The 11,453-nt window shown below is 57.9% G+C and overlaps 1 protein-coding gene across 2 annotated transcripts in view; it reads left to right on the top strand.

The window, feature by feature from the left end:
• Positions 1–7,561: 7,561 nt before the first annotated feature.
• MAMLD1 (mastermind like domain containing 1) overlaps positions 7,562–11,453 on the top strand; it is a 120,502-nt gene continuing 116,610 nt past the window's right edge. Inside the window, exon 1 of one of the 2 annotated variants that reach the window (XM_040467362.1) lies at positions 7,562–7,827. The gene's annotated coding sequence lies outside the window, so the exon portion shown is untranslated. The remainder of the gene's footprint in view (positions 7,828–11,453) is intronic. The other variant, XM_040467363.1, reaches the window with a different exon arrangement.

The raw sequence follows: 11,453 nt of genomic DNA, 5'->3' as shown, positions 1-11,453 counted from the left end.
TTTTTTTTTTTTTTTTAATTTTTTTTTCAAACGTTTATTTATTTTTGGGACAGAGAGAGACAGAGCATGAACGGGGGAGGGGCAGAGAGAGGGAGACACAGAATCGGAAACAGGCTCCAGGCTCTGAGCCATCAGCCCAGAGCCCGACGCGGGGCTCGAACTCACGGACTGCGAGATCGTGACCTGGCTGAAGTCGGACGCTTAACCGACTGCGCCACCCAGGCGCCCCAAACCACAATTTCTTTATCCATTCATCAGTTGATGGGCATTTAGACTCTTTCCATAATTTGGCTATTGTTGAGAGTGCTGCTATAAACATTGGGGTACAAGTGCCCCTATGCATCAGTACTCCTGTGTCCCTTGGGTAAATTCCTAGCAGTGCTATTGCTGGGTCATAGGGTAGGTCTATTTTTAATTTTCTGAGGAACCTCCACACTGTTTTCCAGAGTGGTTGCACCAATTTGCATTCCCACCAACAGTGCAAGAGGGTTCCCGTTTCTCCACATCCTCGCCAGCATGTATAGTCTCCTGATTTGTTCATTTTGGCCACTCTGACTGGCATGAGGTGATATCTGAGTGTGGTTTTGATTTTACATGGATTCTTATATTCAATACTCACAATAACCCGATGAAGTGGGCACTATTGTCACCCCCATTTTGCAGGCTAGGAAACTTGCCCCAGTGGTGGCGCCAGGATTTGAAGTAGGTAGTGTTCAGCTGCAGCACCTGCATGCGATGGCATATTGGTAAATGTTTAACAACCAGCCCTGATTTGCAGCATTTGCCCATTTCTGTGATGTAGGTACTCCTGCCATGGCCAAGTCCAAGCTACCAGTGAGTCATCAACAGGTTCACAAAGTTTCTGAAAATGTAGCAATCCTTTCTCGTGAGCTGTGCAAGCCAGCCAACTAGCCAAATGCCAGGCACAGCACTAGTAAGCTCGGGGAGCACAGGTTACTTCCGTCCTCCCTGGTGAGCTTTATCATAACAGGATTCTATGGAGGCTGCTGAGACCCAGACTGCTGTGGACACTCAAATCTTGGTTCCACCAGTGAGTAACTGTGTGATCTCAGACAAGGTGCTGAACCTCTCTGAGCCTGTTTGCTCAGCTCTGAAATTAGTTTTCACAGGGCTTCATTGAGCTCATGATGTGAAGTATAGGGCCTGGGGCATAGTAGGTGTGCCCCAAGATTTAGCTGCTTTTATTGCTCATATGATTGCGTTTTCCAAACCCAGAACAGCAGGGGCACATTGTCTGGTTTTTCTGCAAACGTCTGCCTAGATAGTATGCCTGCCCGACGCTGGGCCCTGGCCGGTTCCCTGGCGTTAGGGCATATTAACCTTCTGAATGGCTGTGGTGGTGATGGTGCGGCAGCAGCCTAACTGGTTGCTAGGACAGCCACAGGCCGGGGTTTTGTTGTACGTGTGGGTTTTTTTTTTTTTTTTAATTTTAATCACAAAACTGCAAATGGTCTGAAGGGTCCTAGAAGAGTGGATGGAGCCTCTTCCCATGTGGGGCCTGCGCCGTGCCTGTGTGGTTGGAAAAAAATGTCATTGCATAAAGAGTAATAATTAGCAAGCCATCTGCATACTTTTTTCTATATAAAAGCTTTGACAATGTCTTTCAGCTGTATGTATGGTGCAAGAGGAAAACTGGCAGCCATCTGGATTTACGTTAATTCCCTAAATTATTTATGCATTTCTGTGTAAATGACCATTGCCCATCCTTATCTATGCTTTGATGGTATTGCCTATGGCATTCTGGAAGTGGCATTCGTGGTAAGCAAGGAGCTGGCGGGGAGGGGGGTGGAATTGACTTGTAGCCACAGTTTTCTGGTTTCACGGTAAAATCAATGCAAGCCATTCTACAGCCCCTTAATTAACTGCTCGCTTGCTAATGAGGGCCTTTTTTCTTAAAGGTTCCTTATTTTTTTAAATCAGTGAAGTCGCTAGGAAATTACAATCAATATTTTAACAATTTCCCATTTGTTTCCATTGTGATTTTTAAAAATGCTCACTATCACCAATGTCCCCCCTAAAATTAAAATTGTTTAAGAACAAGAAGAAAGAATTCAACCCATTTCCCAGTGGCTCTCCTTAACCCCACCAGGACAAACTGCCACCTGTCCTCTGTAAGTGCCCCAATCTGGCTTCCTATGTGGCATAGACTCACCTTTTCGCCAGGCATATCAACATGCTCCCAGTTTGCCCAATATCATGTGATGTCTGGACCCGTGTGTGGGACCTGAGCTTTCATTTTACATGTGTCATGTTACATTCGACACCTGCCTCCTGCCCTTGGGGGTTTGGGGACAATAATCATAACGGTAGCTTCTTCTCTGAGCACTAATGACCTAGGCACCCTGCCAGGGGTGGTCCCATGCTTAGAGGCTACAAGCCTGACTACAGCGCAGTGAAGCAGGTACTACTGTGACCCCCATTTTACTAAGGAGATAGCTGGAGCTTGGGAGGTGATATAGCCAGGAGGCAGCAGAACCTGCATCGACATCTGGCCTCCAGCCTCCTGGAGTGGCTTGCACTTCCTCTGCAGGGGGCAATCCCTCCCTACCTTAGGCTATCCCACGGGCATTTGTCTCTCCTGGTGTCTGTCAGTCATGGCCTCCAGTCTGCTGTGGTCATCGGGGTGATGAGTGTCACCAGAGGAGCTAGCAAGCCCCGAGTGAATGCTTCAGGAGCCTAGAACTCAGAGCCTTGGCTGTGGGGCATGGCCTCTGCATGGGTGGAGTGTGGCGGGTGGACACAGCCAACAACCTCTATACATGCACAGCAGTGGTCAGGGGCTGGTGGAGGGACATGCCAAATTCCAGTGCTGAGCCCTGCCACACCCATTACCCATCTTCTTCCTCCTGGATCTGGATTCAGTCATCCAGGGGGCACCCCAAATCCCCTTCAACTGTGAGTTCATCAGATGGGCTTGGGGGGAACCCCAAAAGTCTCTAGTAAAATAGTGAAATGGGAGAGGCTGAGGGCAAGGGCCTGAGGAATCAGAGAGACACAGACAGGCCCATCGATGGTCAAGGGAGGGAGGGCACCCATGCTGTACTGTGATGGGTCTCAGGCCAGGCTTCACAGAAGAGGAGACTTTTGAGATGAGCCCTGAACATCAGGTGGGATTTTGACAGAAGAGCTGGAATTCTAGGCAGGGGAGATGCACAGGCAAATGTGCAGAGGTGGGAAGAACTGGGAATTGTTTGGTGTCCAATTAATAGTCCAGCCAGGCAGGAGGCCCAGGGGCGTGTGCGAAAGCACCAGGTGATGAATCTCGAAATGGAGGCTGGGACCCACTAAATGGAGGGCACTGAATGCTAGGCTGAGGAGCTGGGATTCAGTGCCACCAGCAGTAGGGAGCCACAAGATGCTTTGGAGCAGAGGAGTGACGAAGAACAGAGCAACCGGATATGTGTTTCTTATCTGCAGTCAGCACGCCTGTTTTCCATATTCTACACGCTGCCCAGTTAAGCTCCCAGCATTTGTCATGAGAACTTGGGAAAACTCACTGCATGTTCGCAGGAATAGGACAATGAGTGACAGATGGCCACTGATTGTTTTCATATCCCTTGAGCTCCAGGTTTCAGTCAGACCAAAGGCAGGGTCCACATCAGCCTTGGCATGATGTGCGTGGACCTGCACAGCCCAAGCTCAACCCTTTGCTTGGCAGCCCTCTCAGCATCAAGGCCAGGAGAGTGTCCCAGGAGAAGAGGAGCCCCTTGAGAGCCTGGTGGAATTCTTTTCCTCACATGGACCCACCGGCCAGGACTACACACACTAAACGTAAGTGGCCCCGTTGCAGGTGGAAGCAGCCTAAGCTTTGAGACCCAATTGTTTACCGCTCTGCAATTCTCAAGCTGTGTGACCCTGGACATGTCCCTTCATCTCTCTGAGCCCCTCGTTTCCTCATCTAGAACATGGAGGTGATGATGGCTTACACCTCATTGTGTACATGGGCCCATGCAGATAAAGCACATAGTAGACCTAGGTAAATGTAGGGAGCTGTCAGCTCCAGACGTCGTCTGCCTTTTGGGTGACAAAAGGGTCTCGTAGCCAGTCTATTCAGTGAGGAGAAAGCCCTCATCCAGCCTCTCCTCCCATTTCTCCATCAACCTTGGGATGCCCAAGGTGACAACCATAAGGGAACCTTTGTTTCCAACAGTAACTGAAAGAATGACAACACATCTGGGCCACAGTGCCCCTCAGTCACATGACCTGAGGCTAGTTTCAGGACATTAACACAAAGCTCTTTGCCTGACCTCCATCCTCTTTAACCTTTGTTCAGGCCATAAAACTCCTTAAAATGTACGACAAGTATGGACCCCTTTCCCAGTGTGTGTGTACAGTTCCATGGCCCCCAGAGTTTCCTGAAAGTTTCTCCCCAGATATTTCCAGAAAAATAGAATCCTACTAACATTCATTGAGCAGATACTCCCTGCCAGGCACTGTGCTAGGAGCTGGGAAGACAGCATAGAGCAAAGCAGGCCCTGGCAGTAGCCCTCGTGGGTTCTAACCTATAGAGGTCAGCTGGTGGTAAGCGCTAGAGAGAAAACAAAGCAGGGAAGGCGAGAGGAAGTGCCACAGATGGGTGTGAGGCTTTGAAACGTTACATTGGGAGGCCAGGTGACATTTGTGTAGATATTAAAGGAAATGAGGGAGCCAGCCCCATAGATTTCTGGGAGAATGCATTCCAACAGAGGGAACAGAGGGTGCAAAGGCCCTAAGGAGAGATGTGCCTGGTGTGTTGGGAAAGAGTCGGGAAGCCTGCAGTTCACTAGCAGAGCCAGGGAGGGCAAGAAGGAAGATGGTACCATCCAGATTGGGGGTAGGGGCATGTTGTACAGGCCTTTCTAGGCCACCAGGAGCACTTTGCTTTTACTGAGTGAAATGGGGAGCCACTGCAGGTGTGCAGAGATGAGGGACTGGACTGGGGTTTGGGGAGAAGGTGACGGGGAGGAGGTAGGAAACAGAGCCACCTGTTAGCTGACCACTGGAGTAACCCAGGTGGGAGATGCAGGTGGCTGGGCTCAGACGGCACCAGTGGAGAAGGAGAAAAGGCTGGGATGGTGGATGCACTTTGAAGATGGACCCTTGAATGATGGAGCCGTCATGAACTGAGGTGGCAGACCTCAGGAGGAGTGTTTTGAGGATGACCAAGAGCTCAGCTGGGGGGCATGTGGAGTTTGAGATGCCTAGTGGCCATCCAGGTGGACAGGACCCTTGGGATCAAATTTTAAAAGCACTCTGCAGTTCTCTGTGAAGGACTCAGTTATCCCCTGATCTGCTGCGTTTAATCAGATTCTCTTCAAGACACTCATGAGCTCTCTATCGCTCTAGGGGACACGGTAGCTTTAGGATGACTCCCCCTCCTTGCAGGAAGGGACAGGCCACGGCCAGGACTTCACAGCAGCCTTGTGTGGGTTGAAGGTAGGGATTGAGATCAGTTTGACCACCAGAGAGCAATTAACTTCTCCAGAGCAGCCCTGGCTGGACCCAGCCAAGGTGGATTCCTATCCAACAGCCTGGCTGAGGGGCACCCTCAAGGTGCCTGGGGAGGGGGGGGGGGGGGCTGTAGAGGCGTCTGACACCTGTGCCTCGCGGTAGGCAGGACGCTGCTCCTCAGTCTGGGAACTTTGTGAAACGCTCCGAGGCAAGTGTCCAGTTCCCCAGCTCCGTTGCGCCTACGTAGCCCACGAAGGGACTTTGGTTGGTTCACATAGGGGGCCCCAGCGCTTTCCGCGGGCCGAGGGCGTGGGCGCGGAGAGAAGGAGGGGCCGAGTGGGCGGCGGGCCCACCCCTTTATTCCTGGCCCGCGGCTCCGGCCGAGTGCGACCAGATGTGGTGGTGACAGGTCGCTACTCAGAGGTGCGGGCAGTAACTGTGATTGGGCTCTGGGGTTTCGCGGGCGCTGCTGCCTCGGGACGAGACGCGGCGTCCGTGGGCTGAGCTCAGCCCCCGCCGCCGCTACCACCCAGGAAGTCCAGGTAAGGAAACGCACCCCCGGCCGGGGGCCCCGGAGAAGGGGCGCAAGCCAGTCCCCCGGGCATGGGGGGAGGGGAGCCGCTGGCTTTGGCCCCAGGGAAGAGGGCGGACAGCGTGCTCTGGCCCTCCGGGCGGTTCACAAGGAACCCATGTCCGTACAGAAGCCGCAGGTGTCTGCCCTGGGATAACCCCGCGCGGAGAGGCGGCAGGTTCAGCCCAGCTCGGGAAGGGGCTTCGCCGGCCCCGGGGCCAGTAGGGAGGGAGACCGGCTGGCGCCCCTGGGCTCCCGGCTGAGCACACCGGCGGGCGGCCCAGGGTCTGCGCGGAGGCGGGGGGTGGGGTGGTGGCGGGCAGTGGAGGAGGGGAGGGGGAAGAGGGCGGGGGACAGGAGAGGGCGAAGGAGGACGCTAGGCGAGGGGGTGTGTAGTTTAGTAGCCGCCACCTGAGAGCATGGGCCCCCACTGCCGTCACAGCAGGTCGGCTTGGCTGTCGTGGCGGGAGCCAGCTAGCAGACGCGTTGCCAGTGGGACGGGCGCTACCTACCCAAGCAGCCACCGCTGAAGGTGAGCGCCCTCCCAGGGCGAGGGGGAAGGGGGGCCCGGCTCCCAGCTCTTGGGTCAGTCTCTGCTCTGCTCAGAATGGGGAAGGGGTGTGTGGGGAGGAGATTGAACAGGCTACTTTATGGTGAGACCCCCGTCCCTGTGACTCTCCAGCGTCCTCCGGGATCGGCTCGCGCGTTCTCTCTGTCTCTCTCTCTCTCTCTCTCTCTGTCTCTCTTTCTCCCCCCTGGTGTCTCTCTAGCACTCTGTCTCCGTCGTTTTCTCTCGGTCTGCCCGTGCGTCTCGGTTTCCGTCTCTCCCTCGGTCCCTCTCGGTCTCTGTCAGTCTCGCGCGCTTGTCTCGCCCTGCCGCCGGTGAGTGCCGGCTCTCTCGCTCTCCCTGCTCGCTCTCCGTCTGTCAGGGGCGCGCGCGGCTCACCGGCTCGCTCGGCCCAGAAGCGGGAAGGCTACCTGCCGCGTGCGGGTTTCCAAGTGCGCCGGGCTCCGCCTGCGGCCCTCCCGCGAGCTCCATCCGCCCGTGCCCAGGGGCCCGCGGTCACCCCGCTGTCGCTCTTCCCCATCAGCGCACCGTCTAGACGGGCCACCTGCCGCCGAGGGCACAGACCGCCTCCCGCCGAGAGCGGAGCCACCGAGGTACGTGCGGCCGTGGCCCTTCCTTCCTTCCCTCACTCCCCAGCTGCCCTGGCTCGAGTGGGCTGGAGAAACCAGGCGACCACGGCGAAGCCAGCCTGCGGCCGCTTTCCCTTTCAAAGAGTGGCAGGAGGGTCGGGTAGGCCCCTTGGGCGGCCGCCGCGCTTCCGCTGCCCCCGGCCCCATCCTGCCTGGAAACTCGGCCTTTCGGGGCTCAGGGCTGGCGGGGTCGCGGGCGGGGCAGCGTGGCTTCCCCTTTAAGGCCGAGCCGCTCGTCGCCGTGAGTGTGAGGGTGTGTGAGTGTGCGGCGTGCGTGTCTCCTCCTCCCCGAGTGACACAGCAGTGAGAAATGCCTATCAGTAACTTAAACCCCCGAAACTCCACCTTCCGGGCGCGCGGCGCGGAGCCGGGCGGTGGGAATGGAGCGAGCAGATTGAGGCCGCCACTGCAGCGCCGCCGGCATGAACTTGGCCGCAAGCTGAAGCAGCCGGCGGCGGGCGGGCGCGGGGGCACCGGCCGCTAGCCAGAGGGTGATCTGCAACCGGGCCGGGCCACTCAGCCGGTGCCCGAGGCCAGGCTGCCTGCGCCGGCGGCCGCCCGCCCCTCGGGCACTGCCCCCGCCGCCGCCGAGGGAGCTCCGCAGCACGGTAAGGCTGAGGGCGGGAGCGGGAGGTCCGGCTGCTCTGGGGGGTCCAGGGGGCACTTGTGGCCCCCACTTGTGGTTCCCGTCGCGGAGGAGCTGAGGGGACCCCAAAGTTTGCTCCGAGCACACGGCCCACCTGGCGCTATGCGCGGCCAGCCCCTCTCTCGGACCGGCGGGGCCGGCCTGAGCGCAGCTCCCTTCGTCCGGGACTTCGGCCTCTGCCTGCTCCCCAGCGCCCAACGGGCGTCTGGAACCGGGCGGGGGCCGTTAAGTACCGGCGAGGGAAAGCAAAGGGGCGCGAGCCACACGATCTTCTCTGGCCCTGCCGGGCTACCGGGAAGCTCCCACTCCGTTCCGGCGACCCCCGGGCCGCTGGCGGCCCGGATGCCACCGGCGACGTTGCCATCGCATGCCAGCTCCCTGAGCGTTGGCCAGTCGACAGTGGGCGCTGGGCACAGGATTCCACCCACCCCCCCAACCCGGTTTGCCGCCACCGAGTTCGGAGTGTGGAGTGTGCGTGCGCCGAGCCCGCTGCCTTACGCTCCCTCCCCTGCCAAATCCTCCTCTGGAGAGCAGCCCCGAGCAGAGCTGGCGGCTCGAGGCAGCCCCGACTGGGCTCCTGCCCGGAGCTCCCGGCGCCCCCGCGCTCGGAGCTCCCAGGCCTCGGAGCGGCGGCGGAGCCGGGCGCCCGGCGCCGGCAAGGGCGGGCGGGAAGCCCCCCGGAGCGCCGCCAAATACTTTTCTGGGCCAGTTGGCTCGGCTAGGCTCCGTCCCGATGCAGTGAGTGTGTCCGAAGCCACTTGGAAAGCTGGCGGTACCGTCTGATTTTGATCCGTGATTAAATGCGGACTGAGCAGACACTAATAGGATTAGCCTGCCAGAAAACTGCCCTGAAGTCGTCTGAACCTGAGCAAACTAACGCACCTCGGGCGGGGGGCTTAGCCTCACCGCGCTCCTGCAGTTGGGCGGCTAAGCCGGGCACCCGGAGTGTGGGTTTGAATGTGTGCGCGGGAGGGAGCACAGGATGGCTGGGGGACTCGGGGAGAAGGGACTCTGCTTGCCGCGGTGGCTTGTCGTCGTTGTTTGGCAGCGCAAGGACCCCCCCCCCCCCCCGCCTCCGGGGTGCCGTCCCCACAGCGAACGTGTCTTTTGCGGGTAGCCGAACGAGGCCGGCTCCGGGACATTGTCTGTGAGGGCGAGTGAGCCGAGCGTACCAGAGGCGGCCGCGCTGGAACAAAGACGCAAAGTCTCCCCGAGCCCAAGCAATTTCGAAAGAGTTGGTTGGGAAGAGGGCCCGGGTCTCCCAGGGGAGACCCCCGCGGGAACCGTGCGGTCCCCAGCGCCCGGGCTCCACGGCCCGAGTGATCTGTTCCCGGGCTGCAGCGAGCCGGCGGGCAGCATCGCAGCGGCTCAGCCCAACCCTTGGCAGGCGCGGGCCGCCGCCCGAGTGTGCCCGCGGGCCGGGCGGGGTGGGCCGCGCACCCGTGGGGGCTTCCCGGCCGCCCGGCCGCCTGGGGCTCCCGGAGGCCGCACAGTTTCTCCCCCCACCCCACCTCTTCTTGTCTTTATAGATCCCCCTCCCTCCTACCCCCGCCGCCGCAGCCGCCAACAATCCGCTTTATAAAAAGCCCCTTTGTTTCCCAGGAGGCTGGAGAGAGGGAAGGGGAAAAGGGACGCAGAGGCAGGGGGCGGGGGCGGCTGCCTCCCACTGGCGTCGAGTCGCTCTGGACAGGAGGGCAAGTGTAGGCGGTGGGGGAGGGGGTTGTATTTCGAAGACCCTCCCCAGGAACCCCAGAACGCGTGGGGAGTCCTTGGCTCCTGCCGCCCACTGCGCGCCCCGCCTGCTGGCTGCGGACACCCGGGGCTACGGCGGCACGGACAGCCGGGCGGGAGGAACGGCGAGCAGAAGGACGCGGAGGCCAGAGGCCGAGCACGCTCCGCGGGAAGGGCAGACGCGGCTCGCCGCTGAGCTCGCGGGGCGCGGGCATAGGGGGCGCCCTTTCCTCGGTTTCGCTTTGCGGCCCGCGCCCCTCACCTCCTGGCTCAGGGCGGCTGTCGCGCCCGCCCGTGGCGGAGACGACGGTAGTGACTGAGGCTTTCGCCACCCTGCGGCTACACTCCTCACTCCTTCCTGCGCCCTCCTGCCGGCCACCCCCCCCCCAACACACACACACCGGGGCTCAAATGCTCTGCGGACCCCCTTTGTTTGGAGGCAGGGAGGGAGTCGGAACCACAGCCTCGGGGGTTCCTGATGCCTGAGTGGACAGTGGGGATGGGGTTGCACCTCCCGACCATGCGTCGGTTTGTCGCCTCTACATGGACCCAGCGCCGGACAGTTGAGGGTGTCCAGGATGCATGGGCTGCCGGCATTAGTTGGATTGAAAATTTAGTGGGCCCCTATCCCCTACACCTGCCCTTCCCCCCAAACTTGTGGGCACCCGGACTTGAACTGAGGAATGTTAAACATGTTAGAAGTAACCTTTCGCCATCCTGTTGGTCTGCCCCGCCTCCGCCCTCCTCTCCAAATCTGTCCGCTTCTCTCGTAAAGTTTGTTCCGTTCCGAAAAGGAATACTGACAATAAGAAAAAAATTGACAAATAAGGAGAAGTGGGCGGGGTCCGAACAACGAAGTCAGATTCCTCCCGATCTCTTGCCCGCCTCCGTCCCCCTTCCCATTTAATCTTGTGGCGGCATATTATTTGTAGCTTTTTGCATATCTTTCCCCTAATCCACTCCATTCCCATCTCTGGAGGTTATTCGAAAGTGTTGGTCAAACATTTGTTCTCTGGTTTTTGGAATTGAAGGTGAAGCGTTAACCTCCCCCACCCCCTCCTCTCTCTCACACACAGACACAGACACGCGCGCCCGCGCGCGCGCACACACACACACACATCCCAACTACATCTAAAACCACAAGAAAGTACTCAAAGGGTAAACCATAGGCTCTACCTTCTCCTCCCCCCTTTGTGCTTCCCTTCTATAGCAAGATCATTGGAAAATAAAGCTGCTGATGTGCGAGATGGAACATATGGTGCCTCCATAAGAGAGTAGCTGAAATGGCCTTGAACCTGCCGGACAGACCAGCTGTTTGCTGCCAGCCAGAGCAACTAATCAGCTTCTTTGCCTTAAAGTAACATCCCTCTTTTCTCTTGATGACCAGTTTGCATATTAAATAGGATATTCTCCAGAGGAGATAGGAGATGGGCTTCTATATTGCTTTGTGCTTTGGTGGTTCTCCACACGCCTTGCCCGCTACTCTGCGTGCTGCCTTGGCTTCTCTCCGCATGCGTGCCTACAGGGTGTGTTTCCTTTAACACTGATAAAAGAATGTTGCCCCAAGTGGAACTTGGGAAGAAGGAGGCAGGAGAGGGGCTGAGATGGTCCCAGATGCCTGGGAGGAAATCTCTCTGTTTTCTTCCTATTAGCTTTAGAAAAACTAGCAGTTCTCTCCCCACCCCGCACATACATACACACATTAAAAATATCACAAAGATCTTCCGGCTGCGACCATTTTCAGTTTTCCTTCAGTACAAAGTGTTTGAGGAGATACAAGGAAATTCCATGTTAGGAAATCATTAGCAAAGGGTGACTTCGTCTGTTTTCCTGCCACTGACGCTGACAGTGACACAG

The sequence above is a fragment of the Herpailurus yagouaroundi genome, unplaced genomic scaffold (assembly GCF_014898765.1).
Source record: "Herpailurus yagouaroundi ecotype Mexico unplaced genomic scaffold, PumYag 67440, whole genome shotgun sequence".
Classification (NCBI taxonomy): domain Eukaryota; kingdom Metazoa; phylum Chordata; class Mammalia; order Carnivora; family Felidae; genus Herpailurus; species Herpailurus yagouaroundi.
This window is presented reverse-complemented; position numbering and strand designations above follow the sequence as displayed.